This window comes from Schistocerca americana, unplaced genomic scaffold (genome assembly GCF_021461395.2).
Source record: "Schistocerca americana isolate TAMUIC-IGC-003095 unplaced genomic scaffold, iqSchAmer2.1 HiC_scaffold_305, whole genome shotgun sequence".
NCBI classification, from domain to species: Eukaryota; Metazoa; Arthropoda; class Insecta; order Orthoptera; family Acrididae; genus Schistocerca; species Schistocerca americana.
In genome coordinates this window covers 22904-40426 of record NW_025726022.1, presented here as the reverse complement: position 1 = coordinate 40426, position 17523 = coordinate 22904, and the positions used below count along the sequence as shown (strand labels likewise).

At 50.9% G+C, this 17523-nt stretch overlaps 22 non-coding genes across 22 annotated transcripts; all 22 read left to right on the top strand.

Moving 5' to 3' along the window:
• Window positions 1-781: 781 nt before the first annotated feature.
• On the top strand, window positions 782-854 carry Trnaa-ugc. Its single transcript has one exon. It is a non-coding gene; the product is annotated as a tRNA-Ala (tRNA).
• A 416-nt stretch (window positions 855-1270) lies between these two features.
• Window positions 1271-1343, top strand: Trnaa-agc. The gene has a single exon. It is a non-coding gene; the product is annotated as a tRNA-Ala (tRNA).
• A 1002-nt stretch (window positions 1344-2345) lies between these two features.
• Window positions 2346-2418, top strand: Trnaa-ugc. Its single transcript has one exon. It is a non-coding gene; the product is annotated as a tRNA-Ala (tRNA).
• A 416-nt stretch (window positions 2419-2834) lies between these two features.
• On the top strand, window positions 2835-2907 carry Trnaa-agc. The gene has a single exon. It is a non-coding gene; the product is annotated as a tRNA-Ala (tRNA).
• Window positions 2908-3920: 1013 nt separating this feature from the next.
• On the top strand, window positions 3921-3993 carry Trnaa-ugc. The gene has a single exon. It is a non-coding gene; the product is annotated as a tRNA-Ala (tRNA).
• A 405-nt stretch (window positions 3994-4398) lies between these two features.
• Window positions 4399-4471, top strand: Trnaa-agc. Its single transcript has one exon. It is a non-coding gene; the product is annotated as a tRNA-Ala (tRNA).
• Window positions 4472-5473: 1002 nt separating this feature from the next.
• On the top strand, window positions 5474-5546 carry Trnaa-ugc. Its single transcript has one exon. It is a non-coding gene; the product is annotated as a tRNA-Ala (tRNA).
• Window positions 5547-5962: 416 nt separating this feature from the next.
• On the top strand, window positions 5963-6035 carry Trnaa-agc. Its single transcript has one exon. It is a non-coding gene; the product is annotated as a tRNA-Ala (tRNA).
• Window positions 6036-7037: 1002 nt separating this feature from the next.
• On the top strand, window positions 7038-7110 carry Trnaa-ugc. Its single transcript has one exon. It is a non-coding gene; the product is annotated as a tRNA-Ala (tRNA).
• Window positions 7111-7515: 405 nt separating this feature from the next.
• Window positions 7516-7588, top strand: Trnaa-agc. The gene has a single exon. It is a non-coding gene; the product is annotated as a tRNA-Ala (tRNA).
• A 1013-nt stretch (window positions 7589-8601) lies between these two features.
• Trnaa-ugc lies at window positions 8602-8674 on the top strand. Its single transcript has one exon. It is a non-coding gene; the product is annotated as a tRNA-Ala (tRNA).
• Window positions 8675-9079: 405 nt separating this feature from the next.
• On the top strand, window positions 9080-9152 carry Trnaa-agc. The gene has a single exon. It is a non-coding gene; the product is annotated as a tRNA-Ala (tRNA).
• A 1013-nt stretch (window positions 9153-10165) lies between these two features.
• Window positions 10166-10238, top strand: Trnaa-ugc. The gene has a single exon. It is a non-coding gene; the product is annotated as a tRNA-Ala (tRNA).
• A 405-nt stretch (window positions 10239-10643) lies between these two features.
• Window positions 10644-10716, top strand: Trnaa-agc. The gene has a single exon. It is a non-coding gene; the product is annotated as a tRNA-Ala (tRNA).
• A 1013-nt stretch (window positions 10717-11729) lies between these two features.
• Trnaa-ugc lies at window positions 11730-11802 on the top strand. Its single transcript has one exon. It is a non-coding gene; the product is annotated as a tRNA-Ala (tRNA).
• A 405-nt stretch (window positions 11803-12207) lies between these two features.
• Window positions 12208-12280, top strand: Trnaa-agc. The gene has a single exon. It is a non-coding gene; the product is annotated as a tRNA-Ala (tRNA).
• A 1013-nt stretch (window positions 12281-13293) lies between these two features.
• Trnaa-ugc lies at window positions 13294-13366 on the top strand. The gene has a single exon. It is a non-coding gene; the product is annotated as a tRNA-Ala (tRNA).
• A 416-nt stretch (window positions 13367-13782) lies between these two features.
• Window positions 13783-13855, top strand: Trnaa-agc. The gene has a single exon. It is a non-coding gene; the product is annotated as a tRNA-Ala (tRNA).
• A 1013-nt stretch (window positions 13856-14868) lies between these two features.
• Trnaa-ugc lies at window positions 14869-14941 on the top strand. The gene has a single exon. It is a non-coding gene; the product is annotated as a tRNA-Ala (tRNA).
• Window positions 14942-15357: 416 nt separating this feature from the next.
• Trnaa-agc lies at window positions 15358-15430 on the top strand. The gene has a single exon. It is a non-coding gene; the product is annotated as a tRNA-Ala (tRNA).
• Window positions 15431-16443: 1013 nt separating this feature from the next.
• Trnaa-ugc lies at window positions 16444-16516 on the top strand. The gene has a single exon. It is a non-coding gene; the product is annotated as a tRNA-Ala (tRNA).
• A 405-nt stretch (window positions 16517-16921) lies between these two features.
• On the top strand, window positions 16922-16994 carry Trnaa-agc. Its single transcript has one exon. It is a non-coding gene; the product is annotated as a tRNA-Ala (tRNA).
• The last annotated feature ends 529 nt before the right edge of the window (window positions 16995-17523 follow it).

The window sequence follows — 17523 nt, the reverse complement described above, 5'->3', positions numbered from 1 at the left end:
GCCGAATTCACAAAAATCCCACTGCACATTCCAATTCTTTACGTGCAGTCGGCTGCTACTGGTGTTGCTAGTTGTGACTGCTGATGACAGATGCCGTAGCAATCAATTCATGGAGTGAGTTGTATGTTTTGCGATACTCTGTCTCTGACAAGCAAGCAGAGGTGACATAGGCGCGAACACAGGAAGCTTGCAGCCCCTCGCTGCCTGCAGACACCGAACAGCCACACTAGGAGGGCGGCCTAAGTCGTAGGCGAAATGTGCTCATTCGCTTGTGTGCGACGTCAAGCTCTAAATAAGGCTGTCACTAGCGTGAGCGTCGTGTAAAGTCGGAAAAGTCGTCTGCGTGGGTGAGTGCCATGTTTGGGGAGCGTTTCGTAGTTTGCGCAGTGCAATGGAGACGCGGAAAGTTGTTGTGGCCCAGTCTTTTGCAGTTGGACGACAAGAGTGGTACACAGTAGTAAAGTGCGAGGCAGTGAGTTGGCATGAACAGTCGAGTGCACAATGGGTCTTCAGATGTGCTTGTTACCTCAGGTGCTGTGTGATTGTCGACATGGAGTGAAAACGGAGCAACTTGTGACTGTCCCTTCAATTTAAGACGTTAAAAACGGACGGAATTTGCAGTCGTAATACCAGAGCATCGAAACTACTTGGAACTCTTGCGTATGTGAACGTGTCCGCGCCTTTGTACTCTGGTCCCTTCACCCCTGCAAACCAACCAACCATCGCGTCCGTGCACATAAGAGTCGCAAAGAACGGAGATCAGCGCAGCTTGCTTGTGCTTGGGGGCGTAGCTCAGTTGGTAGAGCGTTCGCTTTGCGTGTGAAAGGTCCCGGGTTCAAGCCCCGGCGCCTCCATGTTTTGTGGTCAGTGCGTGGTAAGTGTTGGTCGCGGTGAGCCTAAAGGCACGCAAGATGTTGCAAAGCCAGCGTCACAGACTCGTATACTGACGTAAGGAGAACAAGACGTAAATGTGAGGACCGGCTGTTGTCGAGGTGTCATCGAGTGCAAATCTGCCTTAGGTATAACGGCCTAACCTCAATGAAGTCTAGAGAGTGGACAACACGTTCGTCTACCTCAGAGCGTTGGCCGAACGCTATTTTCGACGTCGTGCGTGCCACTTTGATTTTGGCCAACTACGATTCGATACAGAATGCAGGAAACCTGAAAGACACCCTCACGGACACATTGAGAGTAGTGTTTGTCAGCGGAATAATGGGAGTGCAAGGGTCTGTGTCATTGATATGGCTGTATGTAGCGCAGTTCGTCAGCAGGGGGCGTAGCTCAGATGGTAGAGCGCTCGCTTAGCATGCGAGAGGTACTGGGATCGATACCCAGCGCCTCCAGAATTTTTAACACACCAACATGCGCACACTGCCATGCAAGTGGAATAATTCACAGCCAGAAAATGTGTCAAGGCAGATACGAGCCAACGATTAGCAGCCACAATTGGCAAGCGTGCTGTAATGCGCACGAAGCACCCTCCTCCCACCACTACACTTAATTTAGAAACAGTACAAGTGTTCCCATAAGATTCTCAAACCTATGCCGCAAAGATCAGCCTTGCGCCGAATTCACAAAAATCCCACTGCACATTCCAATTCTTGACGTGCAGTCGGCTGCTACTGGTGTTGCTAGTTGTGACTGCTGATGACAGATGCCGTAGCAATCAATTCATGGAGTGAGTTGTATGTTTTGCGATACTCTGTCTCTGACAAGCAAGCAGAGGTGACATAGGCGCGAACACAGGAAGCTTGCAGCCCCTCGCTGCCTGCAGACACCGAACAGCCACACTAGGAGGGCGGCCTAAGTCGTAGGCGAAATGTGCTCATTCGCTTGTGTGCGACGTCAAGCTCTAAATAAGGCTGTCACTAGCGTGAGCGTCGTGTAAAGTCGGAAAAGTCGTCTGCGTGGGTGAGTGCCATGTTTGGGGAGCGTTTCGTAGTTTGCGCAGTGCAATGGAGACGCGGAAAGTTGTTGTGGCCCAGTCTTTTGCAGTTGGACGACAAGAGTGGTACACAGTAGTAAAGTGCGAGGCAGTGAGTTGGCATGAACAGTCGAGTGCACAATGGGTCTTCAGATGTGCTTGTTACCTCAGGTGCTGTGTGATTGTCGACATGGAGTGAAAACGGAGCAACTTGTGACTGTCCCTTCAATTTAAGACGTTAAAAACGGACGGAATTTGCAGTCGTAATACCAGAGCATCGAAACTACTTGGAACTCTTGCGTATGTGAACGTGTCCGCGCCTTTGTACTCTGGTCCCTTCACCCCTGCAAACCAACCAACCATCGCGTCCGTGCACATAAGAGTCGCAAAGAACGGAGATCAGCGCAGCTTGCTTGTGCTTGGGGGCGTAGCTCAGTTGGTAGAGCGTTCGCTTTGCGTGTGAAAGGTCCCGGGTTCAAGCCCCGGCGCCTCCATGTTTTGTGGTCAGTGCGTGGTAAGTGTTGGTCGCGGTGAGCCTAAAGGCACGCAAGATGTTGCAAAGCCAGCGTCACAGACTCGTATACTGACGTAAGGAGAACAAGACGTAAATGTGAGGACCGGCTGTTGTCGAGGTGTCATCGAGTGCAAATCTGCCTTAGGTATAACGGCCTAACCTCAATGAAGTCTAGAGAGTGGACAACACGTTCGTCTACCTCAGAGCGTTGGCCGAACGCTATTTTCGACGTCGTGCGTGCCACTTTGATTTTGGCCAACTACGATTCGATACAGAATGCAGGAAACCTGAAAGACACCCTCACGGACACATTGAGAGTAGTGTTTGTCAGCGGAATAATGGGAGTGCAAGGGTCTGTGTCATTGATATGGCTGTATGTAGCGCAGTTCGTCAGCAGGGGGCGTAGCTCAGATGGTAGAGCGCTCGCTTAGCATGCGAGAGGTACTGGGATCGATACCCAGCGCCTCCAGAATTTTTAACACACCAACATGCGCACACTGCCATGCAAGTGGAATAATTCACAGCCAGAAAATGTGTCAAGGCAGATACGAGCCAACGATTAGCAGCCACAATTGGCAAGCGTGCTGTAATGCGCACGAAGCACCCTCCTCCCACCACTACACTTAATTTAGAAACAGTACAAGTGTTCCCATAAGATTCTCAAACCTATGCCGCAAAGATCAGCCTTGCGCCGAATTCACAAAAATCCCACTGCACATTCCAATTCTTGACGTGCAGTCGGCTGCTACTGGTGTTGCTAGTTGTGACTGCTGATGACAGATGCCGTAGCAATCAATTCATGGAGTGAGTTGTATGTTTTGCGATACTCTGTCTCTGACAAGCAAGCAGAGGTGACATAGGCGCGAACACAGGAAGCTTGCAGCCCCTCGCTGCCTGCAGACACCGAACAGCCACACTAGGAGGGCGGCCTAAGTCGTAGGCGAAATGTGCTCATTCGCTTGTGTGCGACGTCAAGCTCTAAATAAGGCTGTCACTAGCGTGAGCGTTGCGTGAGCGTCGTGTAAAGTCGGAAAAGTCGTCTGCGTGGGTGAGTGCCATGTTTGGGGAGCGTTTCGTAGTTTGCGCAGTGCAATGGAGACGCGGAAAGTTGTTGTGGCCCAGTCTTTTGCAGTTGGACGACAAGAGTGGTACACAGTAGTAAAGTGCGAGGCAGTGAGTTGGCATGAACAGTCGAGTGCACAATGGGTCTTCAGATGTGCTTGTTACCTCAGGTGCTGTGTGATTGTCGACATGGAGTGAAAACGGAGCAACTTGTGACTGTCCCTTCAATTTAAGACGTTAAAGACGGACGGAATTTGCAGTCGTAATACCAGAGCATCGAAACTACTTGGAACTCTTGCGTATGTGAACGTGTCCGCGCCTTTGTACTCTGGTCCCTTCACCCCTGCAAACCAACCAACCATCGTGTCCGTGCACATAAGAGTAGCAAAGAACGGAGAACAGCGCAGCTTGGTTGTGCTTGGGGGCGTAGCTCAGTTGGTAGAGCGTTCGCTTTGCATGTGAAAGGTCCCGGGTTCAAGCCCCGGCGCCTCCATGTTTTGTGGTAAGTGTTGGTCGCGGCGAGCCTAAAGGCACGCAAGATGTTGCAAAGCCAGCGTCACAGACTCGTATACTGACGTAAGGAGAGCAAGACGTAAATGTGAGGACCGGCTGTTGTCGAGGTGTCATCGAGTGCAAATCTGCCTTAGGTATAACGGCCTAACCTCAATGAAGTCTAGAGAGTGGACAACACGTTCGTCTACCCCAGAGCGTTGGCCGAACGCTATTTTCGACGTCGTGCGTGCCACTTTGATTTTGGCCAACTACGATTCGATACAGAATGCAGGAAACCTGAAAGACACCCTCACGGACACATTGAGAGTAGTGTTTGTCAGCGGAATAATGGGAGTGCAAGGGTCTGTGTCATTGATATGGCTGTATGTAGCGCAGTTCGTCAGCAGGGGGCGTAGCTCAGATGGTAGAGCGCTCGCTTAGCATGCGAGAGGTATTGGGATCGATACCCAGCGCCTCCAGAAATTTTAACACACCAACATGCGCACACTGCCATGCAAGTGGAATAATTCACAGCCAGAAAATGTGTCAAGGCAGATACGAGCCAACGATTAGCAGCCACAATTGGCAAGCGTGCTGTAATGCGCACGAAGCACCCTCCTCCCACCACTACACTTAATTTAGAAACAGTACAAGTGTTCCCATAAGATTCTCAAACCTATGTCGCAAAGATCAGCCTTGCGCCGAATTCACAAAAATCCCACTGCACATTCCAATTCTTTACGTGCAGTCGGCTGCTACTGGTGTTGCTAGTTGTGACTGCTGATGACAGATGCCGTAGCAATCAATTCATGGAGTGAGTTGTATGTTTTGCGATACTCTGTCTCTGACAAGCAAGCAGAGGTGACATAGGCGCGAACACAGGAAGCTTGCAGCCCCTCGCTGCCTGCAGACACCGAACAGCCACACTAGGAGGGCGGCCTAAGTCGTAGGCGAAATGTGCTCATTCGCTTGTGTGCGACGTCAAGCTCTAAATAAGGCTGTCACTAGCGTGAGCGTCGTGTAAAGTCGGAAAAGTCGTCTGCGTGGGTGAGTGCCATGTTTGGGGAGCGTTTCGTAGTTTGCGCAGTGCAATGGAGACGCGGAAAGTTGTTGTGGCCCAGTCTTTTGCAGTTGGACGACAAGAGTGGTACACAGTAGTAAAGTGCGAGGCAGTGAGTTGGCATGAACAGTCGAGTGCACAATGGGTCTTCAGATGTGCTTGTTACCTCAGGTGCTGTGTGATTGTCGACATGGAGTGAAAACGGAGCAACTTGTGACTGTCCCTTCAATTTAAGACGTTAAAAACGGACGGAATTTGCAGTCGTAATACCAGAGCATCGAAACTACTTGGAACTCTTGCGTATGTGAACGTGTCCGCGCCTTTGTACTCTGGTCCCTTCACCCCTGCAAACCAACCAACCATCGCGTCCGTGCACATAAGAGTCGCAAAGAACGGAGATCAGCGCAGCTTGCTTGTGCTTGGGGGCGTAGCTCAGTTGGTAGAGCGTTCGCTTTGCGTGTGAAAGGTCCCGGGTTCAAGCCCCGGCGCCTCCATGTTTTGTGGTCAGTGCGTGGTAAGTGTTGGTCGCGGTGAGCCTAAAGGCACGCAAGATGTTGCAAAGCCAGCGTCACAGACTCGTATACTGACGTAAGGAGAACAAGACGTAAATGTGAGGACCGGCTGTTGTCGAGGTGTCATCGAGTGCAAATCTGCCTTAGGTATAACGGCCTAACCTCAATGAAGTCTAGAGAGTGGACAACACGTTCGTCTACCTCAGAGCGTTGGCCGAACGCTATTTTCGACGTCGTGCGTGCCACTTTGATTTTGGCCAACTACGATTCGATACAGAATGCAGGAAACCTGAAAGACACCCTCACGGACACATTGAGAGTAGTGTTTGTCAGCGGAATAATGGGAGTGCAAGGGTCTGTGTCATTGATATGGCTGTATGTAGCGCAGTTCGTCAGCAGGGGGCGTAGCTCAGATGGTAGAGCGCTCGCTTAGCATGCGAGAGGTACTGGGATCGATACCCAGCGCCTCCAGAATTTTTAACACACCAACATGCGCACACTGCCATGCAAGTGGAATAATTCACAGCCAGAAAATGTGTCAAGGCAGATACGAGCCAACGATTAGCAGCCACAATTGGCAAGCGTGCTGTAATGCGCACGAAGCACCCTCCTCCCACCACTACACTTAATTTAGAAACAGTACAAGTGTTCCCATAAGATTCTCAAACCTATGTCGCAAAGATCAGCCTTGCGCCGAATTCACAAAAATCCCACTGCACATTCCAATTCTTGACGTGCAGTCGGCTGCTACTGGTGTTGCTAGTTGTGACTGCTGATGACAGATGCCGTAGCAATCAATTCATGGAGTGAGTTGTATGTTTTGCGATACTCTGTCTCTGACAAGCAAGCAGAGGTGACATAGGCGCGAACACAGGAAGCTTGCAGCCCCTCGCTGCCTGCAGACACCGAACAGCCACACTAGGAGGGCGGCGTAAGTCGTAGGCGAAATGTGCTCATTCGCTTGTGTGCGACGTCAAGCTCTAAATAAGGCTGTCACTAGCGTGAGCGTCGTGTAAAGTCGGAAAAGTCGTCTGCGTGGGTGAGTGCCATGTTTGGGGAGCGTTTCGTAGTTTGCGCAGTGCAATGGAGACGCGGAAAGTTGTTGTGGCCCAGTCTTTTGCAGTTGGACGACAAGAGTGGTACACAGTAGTAAAGTGCGAGGCAGTGAGTTGGCATGAACAGTCGAGTGCACAATGGGTCTTCAGATGTGCTTGTTACCTCAGGTGCTGTGTGATTGTCGACATGGAGTGAAAACGGAGCAACTTGTGACTGTCCCTTCAATTTAAGACGTTAAAAACGGACGGAATTTGCAGTCGTAATACCAGAGCATCGAAACTACTTGGAACTCTTGCGTATGTGAACGTGTCCGCGCCTTTGTACTCTGGTCCCTTCACCCCTGCAAACCAACCAACCATCGCGTCCGTGCACATAAGAGTCGCAAAGAACGGAGATCAGCGCAGCTTGCTTGTGCTTGGGGGCGTAGCTCAGTTGGTAGAGCGTTCGCTTTGCATGTGAAAGGTCCCGGGTTCAAGCCCCGGCGCCTCCATGTTTTGTGGTAAGTGTTGGTCGCGGCGAGCCTAAAGGCACGCAAGATGTTGCAAAGCCAGCGTCACAGACTCGTATACTGACGTAAGGAGAGCAAGACGTAAATGTGAGGACCGGCTGTTGTCGAGGTGTCATCGAGTGCAAATCTGCCTTAGGTATAACGGCCTAACCTCAATGAAGTCTAGAGAGTGGACAACACGTTCGTCTACCCCAGAGCGTTGGCCGAACGCTATTTTCGACGTCGTGCGTGCCACTTTGATTTTGGCCAACTACGATTCGATACAGAATGCAGGAAACCTGAAAGACACCCTCACGGACACATTGAGAGTAGTGTTTGTCAGCGGAATAATGGGAGTGCAAGGGTCTGTGTCATTGATATGGCTGTATGTAGCGCAGTTCGTCAGCAGGGGGCGTAGCTCAGATGGTAGAGCGCTCGCTTAGCATGCGAGAGGTACTGGGATCGATACCCAGCGCCTCCAGAATTTTTAACACACCAACATGCGCACACTGCCATGCAAGTGGAATAATTCACAGCCAGAAAATGTGTCAAGGCAGATACGAGCCAACGATTAGCAGCCACAATTGGCAAGCGTGCTGTAATGCGCACGAAGCACCCTCCTCCCACCACTACACTTAATTTAGAAACAGTACAAGTGTACCCATAAGATTCTCAAACCTATGTCGCAAAGATCAGCCTTGCGCCGAATTCACAAAAATCCCACTGCACATTCCAATTCTTTACGTGCAGTCGGCTGCTACTGGTGTTGCTAGTTGTGACTGCTGATGACAGATGCCGTAGCAATCAATTCATGGAGTGAGTTGTATGTTTTGCGATACTCTGTCTCTGACAAGCAAGCAGAGGTGACATAGGCGCGAACACAGGAAGCTTGCAGCCCCTCGCTGCCTGCAGACACCGAACAGCCACACTAGGAGGGCGGCCTAAGTCGTAGGCGAAATGTGCTCATTCGCTTGTGTGCGACGTCAAGCTCTAAATAAGGCTGTCACTAGCGTGAGCGTTGCGTGAGCGTCGTGTAAAGTCGGAAAAGTCGTCTGCGTGGGTGAGTGCCATGTTTGGGGAGCGTTTCGTAGTTTGCGCAGTGCAATGGAGACGCGGAAAGTTGTTGTGGCCCAGTCTTTTGCAGTTGGACGACAAGAGTGGTACACAGTAGTAAAGTGCGAGGCAGTGAGTTGGCATGAACAGTCGAGTGCACAATGGGTCTTCAGATGTGCTTGTTACCTCAGGTGCTGTGTGATTGTCGACATGGAGTGAAAACGGAGCAACTTGTGACTGTCCCTTCAATTTAAGACGTTAAAGACGGACGGAATTTGCAGTCGTAATACCAGAGCATCGAAACTACTTGGAACTCTTGCGTATGTGAACGTGTCCGCGCCTTTGTACTCTGGTCCCTTCACCCCTGCAAACCAACCAACCATCGTGTCCGTGCACATAAGAGTAGCAAAGAACGGAGAACAGCGCAGCTTGGTTGTGCTTGGGGGCGTAGCTCAGTTGGTAGAGCGTTCGCTTTGCATGTGAAAGGTCCCGGGTTCAAGCCCCGGCGCCTCCATGTTTTGTGGTAAGTGTTGGTCGCGGCGAGCCTAAAGGCACGCAAGATGTTGCAAAGCCAGCGTCACAGACTCGTATACTGACGTAAGGAGAGCAAGACGTAAATGTGAGGACCGGCTGTTGTCGAGGTGTCATCGAGTGCAAATCTGCCTTAGGTATAACGGCCTAACCTCAATGAAGTCTAGAGAGTGGACAACACGTTCGTCTACCCCAGAGCGTTGGCCGAACGCTATTTTCGACGTCGTGCGTGCCACTTTGATTTTGGCCAACTACGATTCGATACAGAATGCAGGAAACCTGAAAGACACCCTCACGGACACATTGAGAGTAGTGTTTGTCAGCGGAATAATGGGAGTGCAAGGGTCTGTGTCATTGATATGGCTGTATGTAGCGCAGTTCGTCAGCAGGGGGCGTAGCTCAGATGGTAGAGCGCTCGCTTAGCATGCGAGAGGTACTGGGATCGATACCCAGCGCCTCCAGAATTTTTAACACACCAACATGCGCACACTGCCATGCAAGTGGAATAATTCACAGCCAGAAAATGTGTCAAGGCAGATACGAGCCAACGATTAGCAGCCACAATTGGCAAGCGTGCTGTAATGCGCACGAAGCACCCTCCTCCCACCACTACACTTAATTTAGAAACAGTACAAGTGTTCCCATAAGATTCTCAAACCTATGTCGCAAAGATCAGCCTTGCGCCGAATTCACAAAAATCCCACTGCACATTCCAATTCTTGACGTGCAGTCGGCTGCTACTGGTGTTGCTAGTTGTGACTGCTGATGACAGATGCCGTAGCAATCAATTCATGGAGTGAGTTGTATGTTTTGCGATACTCTGTCTCTGACAAGCAAGCAGAGGTGACATAGGCGCGAACACAGGAAGCTTGCAGCCCCTCGCTGCCTGCAGACACCGAACAGCCACAGTAGGAGGGCGGCCTAAGTCGTAGGCGAAATGTGCTCATTCGCTTGTGTGCGACGTCAAGCTCTAAATAAGGCTGTCACTAGCGTGAGCGTTGCGTGAGCGTCGTGTAAAGTCGGAAAAGTCGTCTGCGTGGGTGAGTGCCATGTTTGGGGAGCGTTTCGTAGTTTGCGCAGTGCAATGGAGACGCGGAAAGTTGTTGTGGCCCAGTCTTTTGCAGTTGGACGACAAGAGTGGTACACAGTAGTAAAGTGCGAGGCAGTGAGTTGGCATGAACAGTCGAGTGCACAATGGGTCTTCAGATGTGCTTGTTACCTCAGGTGCTGTGTGATTGTCGACATGGAGTGAAAACGGAGCAACTTGTGACTGTCCCTTCAATTTAAGACGTTAAAAACGGACGGAATTTGCAGTCGTAATACCAGAGCATCGAAACTACTTGGAACTCTTGCGTATGTGAACGTGTCCGCGCCTTTGTACTCTGGTCCCTTCACCCCTGCAAACCAACCAACCATCGTGTCCGTGCACATAAGAGTAGCAAAGAACGGAGAACAGCGCAGCTTGGTTGTGCTTGGGGGCGTAGCTCAGTTGGTAGAGCGTTCGCTTTGCATGTGAAAGGTCCCGGGTTCAAGCCCCGGCGCCTCCATGTTTTGTGGTAAGTGTTGGTCGCGGCGAGCCTAAAGGCACGCAAGATGTTGCAAAGCCAGCGTCACAGACTCGTATACTGACGTAAGGAGAGCAAGACGTAAATGTGAGGACCGGCTGTTGTCGAGGTGTCATCGAGTGCAAATCTGCCTTAGGTATAACGGCCTAACCTCAATGAAGTCTAGAGAGTGGACAACACGTTCGTCTACCCCAGAGCGTTGGCCGAACGCTATTTTCGACGTCGTGCGTGCCACTTTGATTTTGGCCAACTACGATTCGATACAGAATGCAGGAAACCTGAAAGACACCCTCACGGACACATTGAGAGTAGTGTTTGTCAGCGGAATAATGGGAGTGCAAGGGTCTGTGTCATTGATATGGCTGTATGTAGCGCAGTTCGTCAGCAGGGGGCGTAGCTCAGATGGTAGAGCGCTCGCTTAGCATGCGAGAGGTACTGGGATCGATACCCAGCGCCTCCAGAATTTTTAACACACCAACATGCGCACACTGCCATGCAAGTGGAATAATTCACAGCCAGAAAATGTGTCAAGGCAGATACGAGCCAACGATTAGCAGCCACAATTGGCAAGCGTGCTGTAATGCGCACGAAGCACCCTCCTCCCACCACTACACTTAATTTAGAAACAGTACAAGTGTTCCCATAAGATTCTCAAACCTATGTCGCAAAGATCAGCCTTGCGCCGAATTCACAAAAATCCCACTGCACATTCCAATTCTTGACGTGCAGTCGGCTGCTACTGGTGTTGCTAGTTGTGACTGCTGATGACAGATGCCGTAGCAATCAATTCATGGAGTGAGTTGTATGTTTTGCGATACTCTGTCTCTGACAAGCAAGCAGAGGTGACATAGGCGCGAACACAGGAAGCTTGCAGCCCCTCGCTGCCTGCAGACACCGAACAGCCACACTAGGAGGGCGGCCTAAGTCGTAGGCGAAATGTGCTCATTCGCTTGTGTGCGACGTCAAGCTCTAAATAAGGCTGTCACTAGCGTGAGCGTTGCGTGAGCGTCGTGTAAAGTCGGAAAAGTCGTCTGCGTGGGTGAGTGCCATGTTTGGGGAGCGTTTCGTAGTTTGCGCAGTGCAATGGAGACGCGGAAAGTTGTTGTGGCCCAGTCTTTTGCAGTTGGACGACAAGAGTGGTACACAGTAGTAAAGTGCGAGGCAGTGAGTTGGCATGAACAGTCGAGTGCACAATGGGTCTTCAGATGTGCTTGTTACCTCAGGTGCTGTGTGATTGTCGACATGGAGTGAAAACGGAGCAACTTGTGACTGTCCCTTCAATTTAAGACGTTAAAGACGGACGGAATTTGCAGTCGTAATACCAGAGCATCGAAACTACTTGGAACTCTTGCGTATGTGAACGTGTCCGCGCCTTTGTACTCTGGTCCCTTCACCCCTGCAAACCAACCAACCATCGTGTCCGTGCACATAAGAGTAGCAAAGAACGGAGAACAGCGCAGCTTGGTTGTGCTTGGGGGCGTAGCTCAGTTGGTAGAGCGTTCGCTTTGCATGTGAAAGGTCCCGGGTTCAAGCCCCGGCGCCTCCATGTTTTGTGGTAAGTGTTGGTCGCGGCGAGCCTAAAGGCACGCAAGATGTTGCAAAGCCAGCGTCACAGACTCGTATACTGACGTAAGGAGAGCAAGACGTAAATGTGAGGACCGGCTGTTGTCGAGGTGTCATCGAGTGCAAATCTGCCTTAGGTATAACGGCCTAACCTCAATGAAGTCTAGAGAGTGGACAACACGTTCGTCTACCCCAGAGCGTTGGCCGAACGCTATTTTCGACGTCGTGCGTGCCACTTTGATTTTGGCCAACTACGATTCGATACAGAATGCAGGAAACCTGAAAGACACCCTCACGGACACATTGAGAGTAGTGTTTGTCAGCGGAATAATGGGAGTGCAAGGGTCTGTGTCATTGATATGGCTGTATGTAGCGCAGTTCGTCAGCAGGGGGCGTAGCTCAGATGGTAGAGCGCTCGCTTAGCATGCGAGAGGTACTGGGATCGATACCCAGCGCCTCCAGAATTTTTAACACACCAACATGCGCACACTGCCATGCAAGTGGAATAATTCACAGCCAGAAAATGTGTCAAGGCAGATACGAGCCAACGATTAGCAGCCACAATTGGCAAGCGTGCTGTAATGCGCACGAAGCACCCTCCTCCCACCACTACACTTAATTTAGAAACAGTACAAGTGTTCCCATAAGATTCTCAAACCTATGTCGCAAAGATCAGCCTTGCGCCGAATTCACAAAAATCCCACTGCACATTCCAATTCTTGACGTGCAGTCGGCTGCTACTGGTGTTGCTAGTTGTGACTGCTGATGACAGATGCCGTAGCAATCAATTCATGGAGTGAGTTGTATGTTTTGCGATACTCTGTCTCTGACAAGCAAGCAGAGGTGACATAGGCGCGAACACAGGAAGCTTGCAGCCCCTCGCTGCCTGCAGACACCGAACAGCCACAGTAGGAGGGCGGCCTAAGTCGTAGGCGAAATGTGCTCATTCGCTTGTGTGCGACGTCAAGCTCTAAATAAGGCTGTCACTAGCGTGAGCGTTGCGTGAGCGTCGTGTAAAGTCGGAAAAGTCGTCTGCGTGGGTGAGTGCCATGTTTGGGGAGCGTTTCGTAGTTTGCGCAGTGCAATGGAGACGCGGAAAGTTGTTGTGGCCCAGTCTTTTGCAGTTGGACGACAAGAGTGGTACACAGTAGTAAAGTGCGAGGCAGTGAGTTGGCATGAACAGTCGAGTGCACAATGGGTCTTCAGATGTGCTTGTTACCTCAGGTGCTGTGTGATTGTCGACATGGAGTGAAAACGGAGCAACTTGTGACTGTCCCTTCAATTTAAGACGTTAAAAACGGACGGAATTTGCAGTCGTAATACCAGAGCATCGAAACTACTTGGAACTCTTGCGTATGTGAACGTGTCCGCGCCTTTGTACTCTGGTCCCTTCACCCCTGCAAACCAACCAACCATCGTGTCCGTGCACATAAGAGTAGCAAAGAACGGAGAACAGCGCAGCTTGGTTGTGCTTGGGGGCGTAGCTCAGTTGGTAGAGCGTTCGCTTTGCATGTGAAAGGTCCCGGGTTCAAGCCCCGGCGCCTCCATGTTTTGTGGTCAGTGCGTGGTAAGTGTTGGTCGCGGCGAGCCTAAAGGCACGCAAGATGTTGCAAAGCCAGCGTCACAGACTCGTATACTGACGTAAGGAGAGCAAGACGTAAATGTGAGGACCGGCTGTTGTCGAGGTGTCATCGAGTGCAAATCTGCCTTAGGTATAACGGCCTAACCTCAATGAAGTCTAGAGAGTGGACAACACGTTCGTCTACCCCAGAGCGTTGGCCGAACGCTATTTTCGACGTCGTGCGTGCCACTTTGATTTTGGCCAACTACGATTCGATACAGAATGCAGGAAACCTGAAAGACACCCTCACGGACACATTGAGAGTAGTGTTTGTCAGCGGAATAATGGGAGTGCAAGGGTCTGTGTCATTGATATGGCTGTATGTAGCGCAGTTCGTCAGCAGGGGGCGTAGCTCAGATGGTAGAGCGCTCGCTTAGCATGCGAGAGGTACTGGGATCGATACCCAGCGCCTCCAGAATTTTTAACACACCAACATGCGCACACTGCCATGCAAGTGGAATAATTCACAGCCAGAAAATGTGTCAAGGCAGATACGAGCCAACGATTAGCAGCCACAATTGGCAAGCGTGCTGTAATGCGCACGAAGCACCCTCCTCCCACCACTACACTTAATTTAGAAACAGTACAAGTGTTCCCATAAGATTCTCAAACCTATGTCGCAAAGATCAGCCTTGCGCCGAATTCACAAAAATCCCACTGCACATTCCAATTCTTGACGTGCAGTCGGCTGCTACTGGTGTTGCTAGTTGTGACTGCTGATGACAGATGCCGTAGCAATCAATTCATGGAGTGAGTTGTATGTTTTGCGATACTCTGTCTCTGACAAGCAAGCAGAGGTGACATAGGCGCGAACACAGGAAGCTTGCAGCCCCTCGCTGCCTGCAGACACCGAACAGCCACAGTAGGAGGGCGGCCTAAGTCGTAGGCGAAATGTGCTCATTCGCTTGTGTGCGACGTCAAGCTCTAAATAAGGCTGTCACTAGCGTGAGCGTTGCGTGAGCGTCGTGTAAAGTCGGAAAAGTCGTCTGCGTGGGTGAGTGCCATGTTTGGGGAGCGTTTCGTAGTTTGCGCAGTGCAATGGAGACGCGGAAAGTTGTTGTGGCCCAGTCTTTTGCAGTTGGACGACAAGAGTGGTACACAGTAGTAAAGTGCGAGGCAGTGAGTTGGCATGAACAGTCGAGTGCACAATGGGTCTTCAGATGTGCTTGTTACCTCAGGTGCTGTGTGATTGTCGACATGGAGTGAAAACGGAGCAACTTGTGACTGTCCCTTCAATTTAAGACGTTAAAAACGGACGGAATTTGCAGTCGTAATACCAGAGCATCGAAACTACTTGGAACTCTTGCGTATGTGAACGTGTCCGCGCCTTTGTACTCTGGTCCCTTCACCCCTGCAAACCAACCAACCATCGTGTCCGTGCACATAAGAGTAGCAAAGAACGGAGAACAGCGCAGCTTGGTTGTGCTTGGGGGCGTAGCTCAGTTGGTAGAGCGTTCGCTTTGCATGTGAAAGGTCCCGGGTTCAAGCCCCGGCGCCTCCATGTTTTGTGGTCAGTGCGTGGTAAGTGTTGGTCGCGGCGAGCCTAAAGGCACGCAAGATGTTGCAAAGCCAGCGTCACAGACTCGTATACTGACGTAAGGAGAGCAAGACGTAAATGTGAGGACCGGCTGTTGTCGAGGTGTCATCGAGTGCAAATCTGCCTTAGGTATAACGGCCTAACCTCAATGAAGTCTAGAGAGTGGACAACACGTTCGTCTACCCCAGAGCGTTGGCCGAACGCTATTTTCGACGTCGTGCGTGCCACTTTGATTTTGGCCAACTACGATTCGATACAGAATGCAGGAAACCTGAAAGACACCCTCACGGACACATTGAGAGTAGTGTTTGTCAGCGGAATAATGGGAGTGCAAGGGTCTGTGTCATTGATATGGCTGTATGTAGCGCAGTTCGTCAGCAGGGGGCGTAGCTCAGATGGTAGAGCGCTCGCTTAGCATGCGAGAGGTACTGGGATCGATACCCAGCGCCTCCAGAATTTTTAACACACCAACATGCGCACACTGCCATGCAAGTGGAATAATTCACAGCCAGAAAATGTGTCAAGGCAGATACGAGCCAACGATTAGCAGCCACAATTGGCAAGCGTGCTGTAATGCGCACGAAGCACCCTCCTCCCACCACTACACTTAATTTAGAAACAGTACAAGTGTTCCCATAAGATTCTCAAACCTATGTCGCAAAGATCAGCCTTGCGCCGAATTCACAAAAATCCCACTGCACATTCCAATTCTTGACGTGCAGTCGGCTGCTACTGGTGTTGCTAGTTGTGACTGCTGATGACAGATGCCGTAGCAATCAATTCATGGAGTGAGTTGTATGTTTTGCGATACTCTGTCTCTGACAAGCAAGCAGAGGTGACATAGGCGCGAACACAGGAAGCTTGCAGCCCCTCGCTGCCTGCAGACACCGAACAGCCACACTAGGAGGGCGGCCTAAGTCGTAGGCGAAATGTGCTCATTCGCTTGTGTGCGACGTCAAGCTCTAAATAAGGCTGTCACTAGCGTGAGCGTTGCGTGAGCGTCGTGTAAAGTCGGAAAAGTCGTCTGCGTGGGTGAGTGCCATGTTTGGGGAGCGTTTCGTAGTTTGCGCAGTGCAATGGAGACGCGGAAAGTTGTTGTGGCCCAGTCTTTTGCAGTTGGACGACAAGAGTGGTACACAGTAGTAAAGTGCGAGGCAGTGAGTTGGCATGAACAGTCGAGTGCACAATGGGTCTTCAGATGTGCTTGTTACCTCAGGTGCTGTGTGATTGTCGACATGGAGTGAAAACGGAGCAACTTGTGACTGTCCCTTCAATTTAAGACGTTAAAGACGGACGGAATTTGCAGTCGTAATACCAGAGCATCGAAACTACTTGGAACTCTTGCGTATGTGAACGTGTCCGCGCCTTTGTACTCTGGTCCCTTCACCCCTGCAAACCAACCAACCATCGTGTCCGTGCACATAAGAGTAGCAAAGAACGGAGAACAGCGCAGCTTGGTTGTGCTTGGGGGCGTAGCTCAGTTGGTAGAGCGTTCGCTTTGCATGTGAAAGGTCCCGGGTTCAAGCCCCGGCGCCTCCATGTTTTGTGGTAAGTGTTGGTCGCGGCGAGCCTAAAGGCACGCAAGATGTTGCAAAGCCAGCGTCACAGACTCGTATACTGACGTAAGGAGAGCAAGACGTAAATGTGAGGACCGGCTGTTGTCGAGGTGTCATCGAGTGCAAATCTGCCTTAGGTATAACGGCCTAACCTCAATGAAGTCTAGAGAGTGGACAACACGTTCGTCTACCCCAGAGCGTTGGCCGAACGCTATTTTCGACGTCGTGCGTGCCACTTTGATTTTGGCCAACTACGATTCGATACAGAATGCAGGAAACCTGAAAGACACCCTCACGGACACATTGAGAGTAGTGTTTGTCAGCGGAATAATGGGAGTGCAAGGGTCTGTGTCATTGATATGGCTGTATGTAGCGCAGTTCGTCAGCAGGGGGCGTAGCTCAGATGGTAGAGCGCTCGCTTAGCATGCGAGAGGTACTGGGATCGATACCCAGCGCCTCCAGAATTTTTAACACACCAACATGCGCACACTGCCATGCAAGTGGAATAATTCACAGCCAGAAAATGTGTCAAGGCAGATACGAGCCAACGATTAGCAGCCACAATTGGCAAGCGTGCTGTAATGCGCACGAAGCACCCTCCTCCCACCACTACACTTAATTTAGAAACAGTACAAGTGTTCCCATAAGATTCTCAAACCTATGTCGCAAAGATCAGCCTTGCGCCGAATTCACAAAAATCCCACTGCACATTCCAATTCTTGACGTGCAGTCGGCTGCTACTGGTGTTGCTAGTTGTGACTGCTGATGACAGATGCCGTAGCAATCAATTCATGGAGTGAGTTGTATGTTTTGCGATACTCTGTCTCTGACAAGCAAGCAGAGGTGACATAGGCGCGAACACAGGAAGCTTGCAGCCCCTCGCTGCCTGCAGACACCGAACAGCCACAGTAGGAGGGCGGCCTAAGTCGTAGGCGAAATGTGCTCATTCGCTTGTGTGCGACGTCAAGCTCTAAATAAGGCTGTCACTAG